Source organism: Chlamydotis macqueenii, chromosome 1 (assembly GCF_036417535.1).
Source record: "Chlamydotis macqueenii isolate bChlMac1 chromosome 1, bChlMac1.mat, whole genome shotgun sequence".
Lineage (NCBI taxonomy): Eukaryota > Metazoa > Chordata > Aves > Otidiformes > Otididae > Chlamydotis > Chlamydotis macqueenii.
In genome coordinates this window covers 134786196-134796218 of record NC_141556.1, presented here as the reverse complement: position 1 = coordinate 134796218, position 10023 = coordinate 134786196, and positions in this window count along the sequence as shown.

The window sequence follows — 10023 nt, the reverse complement described above, 5'->3', positions numbered from 1 at the left end:
ATACCTGTGATAAAATTTGAGGTATGCACTGTAGTGCAGATACGAGCTGGCTTTAATTTAGCTGATAGCTATGATAATAACAATGCACTGAAACCTATGCCCTGATATCTTCAAGCTGTCCAGGTCATCTGAGACCCTGGCTGCCTGGGAGACAGCACGGAGATGAAGTTCGTCTTTTTATATCTACACTGTTGTTGTTAATGCGATTGAGCTTGCACTGTTATTGAATTGCTTGAACTTGCTATTATTATTGAATTAGTGAGGTTAAGCCTGCTCAGATACACCAGCATATACAAGAGTTACATCTGTGGCTGCAATGTAGACATAACTGTTGTCAGTTCAGGGCTAGTAATCTGTGATGATTTTCCCTCTGAATGATTTGCACATTGCCCTCTTCTCAGTCTGCTGGTGACTGCCCTTCTAGACTTGCTCCTCTGGGAAAGCCCAGGCTCCGGGGTCTGCACGTCGTGGGATTTCCACTCTTCTTTTCTATCCTTTTACTAGGCAGCAACCAAATTTCACAAATGTACAGTGTTAAATGATGGCTGTGAGGTCCGCCTGCCACAGGGGGTGCCTGCATGTGTAAAGGTGGGAGGGAGAGATCCTGATGAGAGTCCGCTAAAACAGAAATCTGCAGGTAGCAGCCGATTTCTGTAGAGAGGCTGTTGAGCTCAGTGCACCACTGTCCTGCTGGAAAAGAGCAATGTTATTTTAGAGAGCTGCAGCAGAGAGTGGGGAAAGAGGTAGCTGGAGGTATCTGAAAGCTGACAGGGGTGTGAACTGGAGGGTGTGAGTGAATTCTCACCAACCATATACACCCTAGGAGCTAGCATAGCAACCACAAGGAAGATTTCAGCCCACACCTAGCCCCCAAGTCCACTTTTGTGTTCAGATTTCATTTTCTGAAGGGGATTAAAAAATATATATTTAAAATAAAGAAATTGGAGAGTGTTGCATAGTATGTGATTTGGATCACAGATATCACCTAAATGTTGGTATTTTCTAACTTTTAAGTGATTGAATCATCACCCTCATAACATCATCTTAATATATAGTTAGTGAACGTAGTTGGATTGCAGAGGTTGACTTAAAACATCATCACAACTGCATCACAAGTAGATGCTCAGCTTAATGGCCCCTAATTGCATATCTCTCCACATGTCAGCCAGGCGTGCTTTAATTCGGATTCTTCCCATACTACCCGCTGTTGACCTAATCAGTTTTCTGAGAGGTAGCTCTGATGTTCTGCTACTGACAGCAAAAGTAGCAATGCTAACATGTTACTGTTGTCAACAACAGGAAAATGTCACAAGAAAGAGGTGAAAGGCACAAGACAAAATGCAGTTGGGGAAAGAGAAGAGGTAAAAGCCAGATTCCTCCTGCTGACCCTCACTGTGTGCTACATTCCTTCTTCAGGATGTTTGATCAAGTCCTTGGCCAAACATATGGGACAGGGCAAAAAAATTCAAGAAAGTCTGGAGTCAAAACATGTAGAAGACAGGAGTGGAATGAGGACCACTGTGGGTATTTCTTGAGCCAGTATGGCATGACGGAAAACAAACCAACCTTGGGAGAGGGATACAATCATGCTTGTTGGAAAAAAGCCATGGGAGTGAGAGAAGAAGCTTTAAGATACAAGACATTGTTAGCAGAATTTAGTACTTGTTTCAACAGAAGTTCACAAAAAAAAAAAAACTAGTCACTTGTAAATAAGAAGGTTGCTGGAGTTGTTATGTCTGTAATGGTAGAAGAATGCTATAGTGGAAAATTACTAGAAAGTAGTGAAACTTAGTTTTGCTTAGCAATCATGAATACGTATAATGTGTGATCAGTGATTTTATTGGGTAAGCTTGTATGTGGCATAACTGTTGATTGGACAAGAATGAAGTAAGAAAGATAATGCTTAAGAAGAGAAACGTATAAAAACCCACTTGTAACAATAAACAGGGTCTCTCTTACTCCATAAGTTGAGTCCGTGTGTCAATATGCCACAGACCACCAGTGAGAACTACCTTCTCCTACCAAGACACATTTGAACTTGACATGCATGAAGCACTCCAGGATAAGAAGATGGGTTAGTTTCCATGGCTCACCAGCTCCATCACAGTATCTGCTAAGACTGAGGTGAAAATTTTCTGCAAGCAGCATCTGTGATGAAGTCACTAGCAGCTGAGTGCATTACACATAGGACACAGAATAACCAGGGAGCCAAGCTGGTACCAACTCAAGTACTAGTAGACTCCCCATTCATTTCATGCCTATAGAGAGTACTAACTCTGTTATAGAGGATGCTTAAATAAGCAGTTACATTTTCTCACTCATCTCTGCAACCTGTACATAAGCAAGAAGAAGTAGATGAGTGATCTTGCAGGATGAGAGTAGAAGAAACTTCCCTAGCTCATCTACTGAATATATTTTATCTAGTAGCTTGGTGTCCTCAGAAAATGCTGATTATGAGCCATCACTTTTGAGCTCACTGGCTAACTGCAACCAAATGTGATGGTGAGGTACATGCTTAAAATACCCTACAAGATATACATAAAACCCAGGATCTCAGGGGAAGAAAAAAAAAAGAAAAAAGAAAAAAATGAATCCTTTCTTTTTCCTGATGGAAAGATAGGCAGATTTCAAGTGTTACACATAATTTTAATAACTGCTGGCTGGGCAACTGGCATATATTTTGCCCTCAGATGGATGTGTCACAGGGGCTAGACAAGGTAACTGAGATTCTCTAAAGTAGGGAAGGCTTAGGAGTATAAGTCTTTTTTTCTCCTACTGCCAGTGGAATAACTGATTTTTCCTCTCACTGACTACTGAAGGCTCCTACCAAATGCATCATTTGGAGAGTAAATAGTAAAAAAGGAGTCCATGTCAGTTCCTGTTCAACAAAGAGGCAAGCACTTTAAGTAAGCATTCATTGCTCTCCCTAAGGCTTTGACCACCTGAGGTCCCAGGCAAAGAGTCAGTCGGTGCTTACAGCCTCTTGGATTTAAGACTTGCACAGGAAAGTGAAGGTTTCCTGGAAAGGACTGTCAATAGTACACTAGCGCAGGTGCATTACATATAGGACACTTACTGCAGAAACAGGAAGGACATATGGTATCCCAGATCAGCATTTCTCTAGTACCAGCAAGAGAGTTGCTTTTCAATAGGCTTAAACCAAATGCCTTAGCCATTCACAACTCTTCCTCTTCCCAAGTCAACTAAACAAAGAAGGAGAAAAGATGAAAAAATGAAGAAGAGTAATTTAAGGGAGACTGATGTTATATGGAGATGTTGCCTTTCCTTCAAACCATGCATTATTTACCCAAGGTGTTTGTAGTTAAGGTTGCATTTCAAAGAAAAGCAAACACTTTTAGGAATGAAAATACACAGTTGGCGCTGGTAAATAGCCTTGTCTACCCTGCAGTGACACCTTGAGGGGAAAACATTAAAAATAAATAACCAGAACATGCATTTCAAATCAATGCTAAAGAAACAGGAACGGCAAGGCTACCTGGATAGACAGCTGCCTGGTTTCCTGGAGCAACTCATGACAATGTGGGGCTTTATAGCACCATTCCTGCCAAACAGCTTTGTTCAGCAACTATCATTTACTTGTCCCATCTAATTTTCCTTTCCCTTTTTCTTCTCCTCTGGAAGAGATGTAAGTATCTCATGATTTTCAAAATATGTTTTGGATCAACACTTGGTTTTGACTTTATTATTTCTGCATTTGAAAATTATCTTCCACAAAAAAAAAAAAATTGTTCTTTTTTAGAAGAGGCAAACTCTTACTCCTTGTGTGGGTAGAAGAAATTGCTCAGCCTCCTGGAGAGCAATGAAAGGTTCCAGGGTGACCTCGAACTGGTATCCTCACAGGAGTCTGGTCTGGCAGATTTGGCTGTGGGGTCAGCCTGGTGGCTGCAGACACAGGGAGGGCACTGGCTGTCTCCCCTTTTCCCCTCACCTGCCTTTTCTTTTGCGACTTCATATCTTGCACACCAAAGGCTGGTCGTAGATACAAGCCCTTGCAGAAGCCTGTCTCTAGCCATGGCCCAAGAAGGGCGCCGGAGATGTGCTCCTGGAAATGGCCCCTGCTTTGGGCTGCTTGGCCTTATCTCTGCAGAGTGCAGAGGCAGATGTTTGGGGAAATGACCTCTTCAGAGCTGTTTTAGCAAAGTATGGTGACCAACCTCAGGTGTCTGAGGCACAGCCAGTTATGAGGAAGAGCAGCTGCAAATGACCACTGCTCCTTCCAAAGGGCATTCATATGGAAATTACTACTGGCATAAGGCTTCCATGGGTGTGAGGTGTACATCTGTACTGTGCAGTCAGATAGCAGGTGGGCACTTGAAATGCTTCGTACCTCCTCCAGCGGGGCTTTGGTTCAGCATTTCAGAGACCAGGTAATGCAGCAGGGTTTGCATAGCTCACAGTCTTCATGTTTTGCAAGTAAATACGGTCATTTTGAGTTCAGCTGGGGGGAAGGGGAAGAGGCAGCTCCTTCATAATGTTGCCACCATGTACAAAGCAAGAGATAACACTGTGTGCTTTTGCTAGAGAGATAAAGGGCACACGCACACAAAAAAATCGTACATTAGTTGTTATGTGCTCTGGCATACTAATATGAATTAATTTTAATTTCTAATCAGTATGTTTGATTTGTAAAGCCTTAGAAAATGCAATTGATGTCATTTGGGAAGAGCACCCACTAAGAAAATGAAACTTTTTGAGTACAAAATTCATGTCAGCCCTGTCTGTTGAGCTGCTCCTAACTTTCATAATTAAACTATATCTCAAAAGTAAAAAAAAAAAAAATCTTAAAATATAAGTGCAGTGAAGGTTTGTGAGTTCAGTTAAAGAATACAATTAGTGCTTTGTTTACTGCTACGCATATGAAACTTCACAAATTAAATTACATTCAAGACAGACAGTGTCACTGTAGCAGTTATACGTGTTCTATATCTGCTAGCGCTGGGGGAAGGGAAAATGTTTTTTCTACTCGCTACAACATTAGTCTCAATTACTTTGAAATGAATCTACTAAAAAAAAAAGTCAATGTGTTCTTGGTTTGCACTTACAAAACATAATAAATTACTCTGTAAGAGGATAATCAACATTTATAGACCATTATGGGATTCAGCAGGTCAACATGTTGCTGATAGTCCCCTCTAGGAGACCACACGGATGTGGAACATGAACACCAGACACCCTTCCTGCCTTTCACATGCCAGTAACCTCCACTGGTCAGCTAATAGCTCACTGGAGAAACTTACAGGAAAGCATTTTATCTCATCCCAAATTACCCATCCCTTGTCACCAGTGATGCAAAGGCTTCCTCCATCAGAGGCAACTCATGTAGAGCCAGGTTTCTTAAGTGTGAATTTGACTATGTATGTCATTTCCAAGGCTGCTTTGGGAAAGAGCCACGCCACTTCAGCTTGTCGTGTAGCTTGGACCCAACCTCCCAAATGCAAGCTCACCGCATATAGGCCGAGCCAGGGTCTGCCAGAACACAATCTCTACAGCTGGGCATAGCATTGCAAGGACAGCCCACCCTGATCCAGCTTGCCAGGGAGGCAGCTACACTTACTAAACCTGACCAGATGTGTCTTCTTGGATGGAAATTAGTGGGACAAAACTCACTGCAAGATATGATGGAAGGGGGAGGTGATATTTCTTTACAAACATCTCCAAGAAAGTCAGTTTTACCTGTTCACAGTCATTCCCTCATTCATTTTGTTCACGCATTCTCTCACACCATATATTCACAAGCACCAAGATGTTTGTGCCCAGATCTGACTTGGATATCTTATGTATGACACTGAGGGCGAGGGACACCAGCTGTCAAGTCCTTCATTTGTCCCTGAGGTTCCTCTTGGAGGCCATACAAAATTACATTTTGGACAGATCTCATACCCATTAGGAACCGTCAGCTCTTATGGAGCAGTGCCTTGTCTGAGCATCGTGCTGACTTCAGATCTCTATTTCTTAGGCCAGGTTGTTGCCCATTGCTTGTTTTCACTTGTTTGAAAAAGATATCTGTCTTCCTCGTGAGCTAACTGGAAAACGCATATGTGATATACTATATGTGCTGTCGTCGGCTGAGGTCTTCTTATAGTGCAGGTCTTCTTGGCTTGGTATAACAACATTTGCCTCCATTTTACTGCTGGAAAAGGTGTCTTGGGGAAAGTGTGTCCTTTGTTAAAGGCCATACATTTAACCCTTTGTCCTGTCAGTTCTTCTGTTGCTCAATCGCATACACACTTACTTCCCTTAGTACTTTCTTCCTACTAATCTTCATATTTTTATTACAAATCTCCCCATCCTCTGGGCTCTCCCAGGCTCTAGGCAGACTCCCTACTTGAGATGAGGTACGATGTATGCACAGAGGTGGCTGGCATAGCTGTGTACCTGTTTTGAGCAAATGATCCAGACAATACTATTTGCTGGTAACAGCAGCACCCTTGCTTGTTTTACCTGCTCTTTGGCAGCTGATGCGGAGAAGTATGTTGCATTGAAAGACATTTGAGGGTGCTCACAGATATTTTGCACACCGTGAGTTACGCTGAGGCTTAGCAATGGGGGTACCTGTAGAGGAATGGCCCTGTCTCCTCTGACCGGTGCAGCCCATGAGCCTCCACGTCAGATCAGAAAAATCTGGGCTGGTCACCAAAAAGCTCCCTCAATGCTCCCTTCCCACGAGGAGAAGCTGGCCCTAGGAACTGCACAGCTACATTTGCTCCTGCAAACCCATGTGGCCAGTTGCACACCAGATGCCTCTGCACACGGCCATGGTGGGCTTTTTTCATTAATTTTTACATCTTGCCTGGGCTTAGCTCTCAATGACTCATCTTGGGCTAAGTGCTGATGAGGCTCTTCGCCATGGAGATGATGGTTGAATGAAGTCCAGAACACATTTTGGCAGGGAGAAAGGAAAGGTGTATTTCTTTATCATCATATATTTCTATCAAATCAGCTTTTATGCACATGCATAGTACTCTATAATCTCCATAAAGCTTTAACATCTGTGGTGCCTACAGCACTGCAATACAGCCTGGCAATTTTCACTGTACACCTCAGCTCTAGATGAATGGAGCTCCAGCCTTCAGCAACTATCATTTACAGTTTTCCTTTGAGTAAAGACTACTGGGTAGGCCTTTTAAAAGGGGTGAAAACCAGCTTTGAATTATACAAATTGCAACAAATAACGTCTAGCTGTATGTCTGCCAGTCTGTGCCACAGGGAAGATGGATACTATAAATGTTCTGGGATTCCATTTCATCCTCTTATAGTAGCTTTTTCCCCACCACTGCATCCTCTCCAGTAATGGTGTTAAATAATGCATATGTAATTTTGTTGGTTTATGCTGTGTTTTGCTTCTAACACCAGACTGGGACTGTGTTTCCCTCCCTACCCTGCAATTCATGGTCAAGGATATAGAAATTCAATCATTTGTTCCTGCAGCATTTGAAGAATTAGAAAATATTGTCTGGAGCACACACTGCTTTTTTGTCAGCCTTTCTTGACTGAATCAGATGGTCAGACACTGTCATGCCATCTGTAGTAAGCCCTGCAGGTGGATCCACCATGCCAAGAGATTTTGTTTGACAGTCTTTATTCATCAGATGGGCTTGTAGGCAGCTCATTACCAAATGATGAACCTTCCTGTTTCTGGTTAATTATCAACTTCAAAGTCTGTTGGGTGAGATCAGCTCCCTTGTAATGACTATCGGTTCCTGTAAAAAGGATTTTTTTTTTCCCTTGGGCTTTTTACTGCACCATTTAAAAGTAAATTAGCATTTCAGAAACTAATCACAATAGTCTTTCAGTCTTCTATATAGATACCTTCATTTAAAAAAAGGTGCCTAAAAAAAAAATAACTAGATGTACAATGTACTGGTCCACTGTGATAAATTATTTGTTTCTGCTCTAGTGCGTTCACACTATCAAGGTGAAAGGCCAAATCCTCTCCTTCTGTAACTCCATAGACATCAGAGAAGTTCCACATAGAAGAGTTTACCCAGAATAGTCTATGAAGTTTTTTTTTTTCTCTCTCTTTTCTATGTGATTATAATTATATAAATATAAAAATTAGTTTGAAAATCTCATGTCTTTCTCTGTTAAATGTTGTGCTGTTTATTTTAGGAGTTTACACCTCTCAGGACAGGCACTGTTTTCTTCTGTGGCTGGACACCATCTGTTGCATTCTGGGCACTAGTTTGTTTTCAGAAGCTATTAGCTTTGTTTATGATCTTTACCATTCAGAGCTCAATCTCATACAAAGGGGATGAACAATTTCCTTTCTTGACCTTCTCCTACAGGTCAACGTAATAGAAATGAGTGCAGAGCAATAGGAAATTGCATCAGGAACATCAAGAGAGATCGAGCAAGTGAAGAGTCACATGCCATCAGATACAGTTCTCAAAAACACTTCTCGTGCCAAGACAGGACCAAGGATGGTCTGGAAAGGCACAGGATTTCCTGACATCACAGCAGTCACACTGTACATTAATGAAATTTGTATTCCAGGCTGGGTCAGGGCAACCATCAGGCTGATCCCTGGAGGACATGCTCCTAGATGGCAGGAAGGTACCATCGAACAGGGGAAAATTCAGTAAAAAAAATGCAGAGCTTGGGAGTGCAGTAGCCTGCAAGAGGAGAGCTCTTGATATGAAATTGTAACAGAGAAAAAAAAATAAATCCCTCTCCACAGAATGGGTTCTGTCTTCGCATTACCTCTGCAGACAGAAGGACACAACATGAGAGAAAACACATCTTTGCAAAACACAAATATATCTAAAGAATACACAAACAGAAATGCCCCAGTCTTCCATAACAGAATTCTGGGTTGATTTTGAGAAGTGGTAAAATGTCACTTATGTAGGGGGTAAAACACATGTCCCATGCTAGCTGGCTGGCTCTCGATCCTGTCTATGGCAACACACCAATCAAGAGGTATCTTGGGAAATGCTCACTATGTGTATTATCTATATACACTATAGTTAAAATGGAATGGGAAATATTTTCTTTGGGAAAGTGCTTCTCATCAGTATTAAATGATACTTCGCAACTGTATAGTGCACTACTTACGAGGTAACAAATTGATTGACTCACAGTAAGCATTGATTTTATAACAGGCTTCTCTAATCACAAAGATAAATTATCTGCCTTTAAAAATTATTCTAGCAGCAAGTTTGTCGCACACCATACAGCAGTGTTAACTGATTAAGTGCAATTCCTGCTGTAATCACAAGGTGGCATTTGGCTGTGTTGGAAGAGTTCAATTTTGGACGTCAGATGAAATGGATTATTGCATTTTATACAGAGGAATGAAAGGTAAACCATACTTCAGCGACAGAAATGAGGATGTGGATGGATGCTAAATATAGATTAATAAAACTGCTAGAATAAATATAAAAAAATAGGTTATTAAAATACTTTAAGATTACTGTAAGGTGTTTGATGATAAGGCGTGTTGAGGCTGAACTCTGGTTAAGCTTGTTATTGAGAGAGTAGTAACTATTAGTCTTGTGGCTGTGTCCCGACCATAAGCCCATGCCAGTCGGGTGGGATTCAGGCACATCACTCTGCTCGCCCCTTTGTTCACGTAAGACGCAGAAAAGCTAACAACAGCCAGACTCCCTTGGGGGTGACTCCAGGACCCCCAGGTGCACCAGGGAGGCCGCGCACAGACCACAGCAGCAGAGGCCACATCAGTCTGTGGTGCTGCCCCTCCACAGATCTCCTTCCTCCCAGGCAGGTGCGCACCCATCTGGGTCACTGCTCATCGGGCTCAGAGGGCTACCAAAACGTAGTTGTCTCACCAATTCCAGCAAGGTCAGAGTGAAGCAGGCCCCACTAAGTTAGGAAGCAGCCAGGCAGCAAGTTCCTTGCCTCCCTTTTGCTGTACAAATCAGTGCTTTGTACTGACAGAGATGTAAGCGTTGCTGAGTCCTCGTGGTCCATGGACATACGAATCCCATGTGTTAAGAGGCGCCTTGGGCACAGCTTTACTCTCAGCTGAAGACGACATGTATT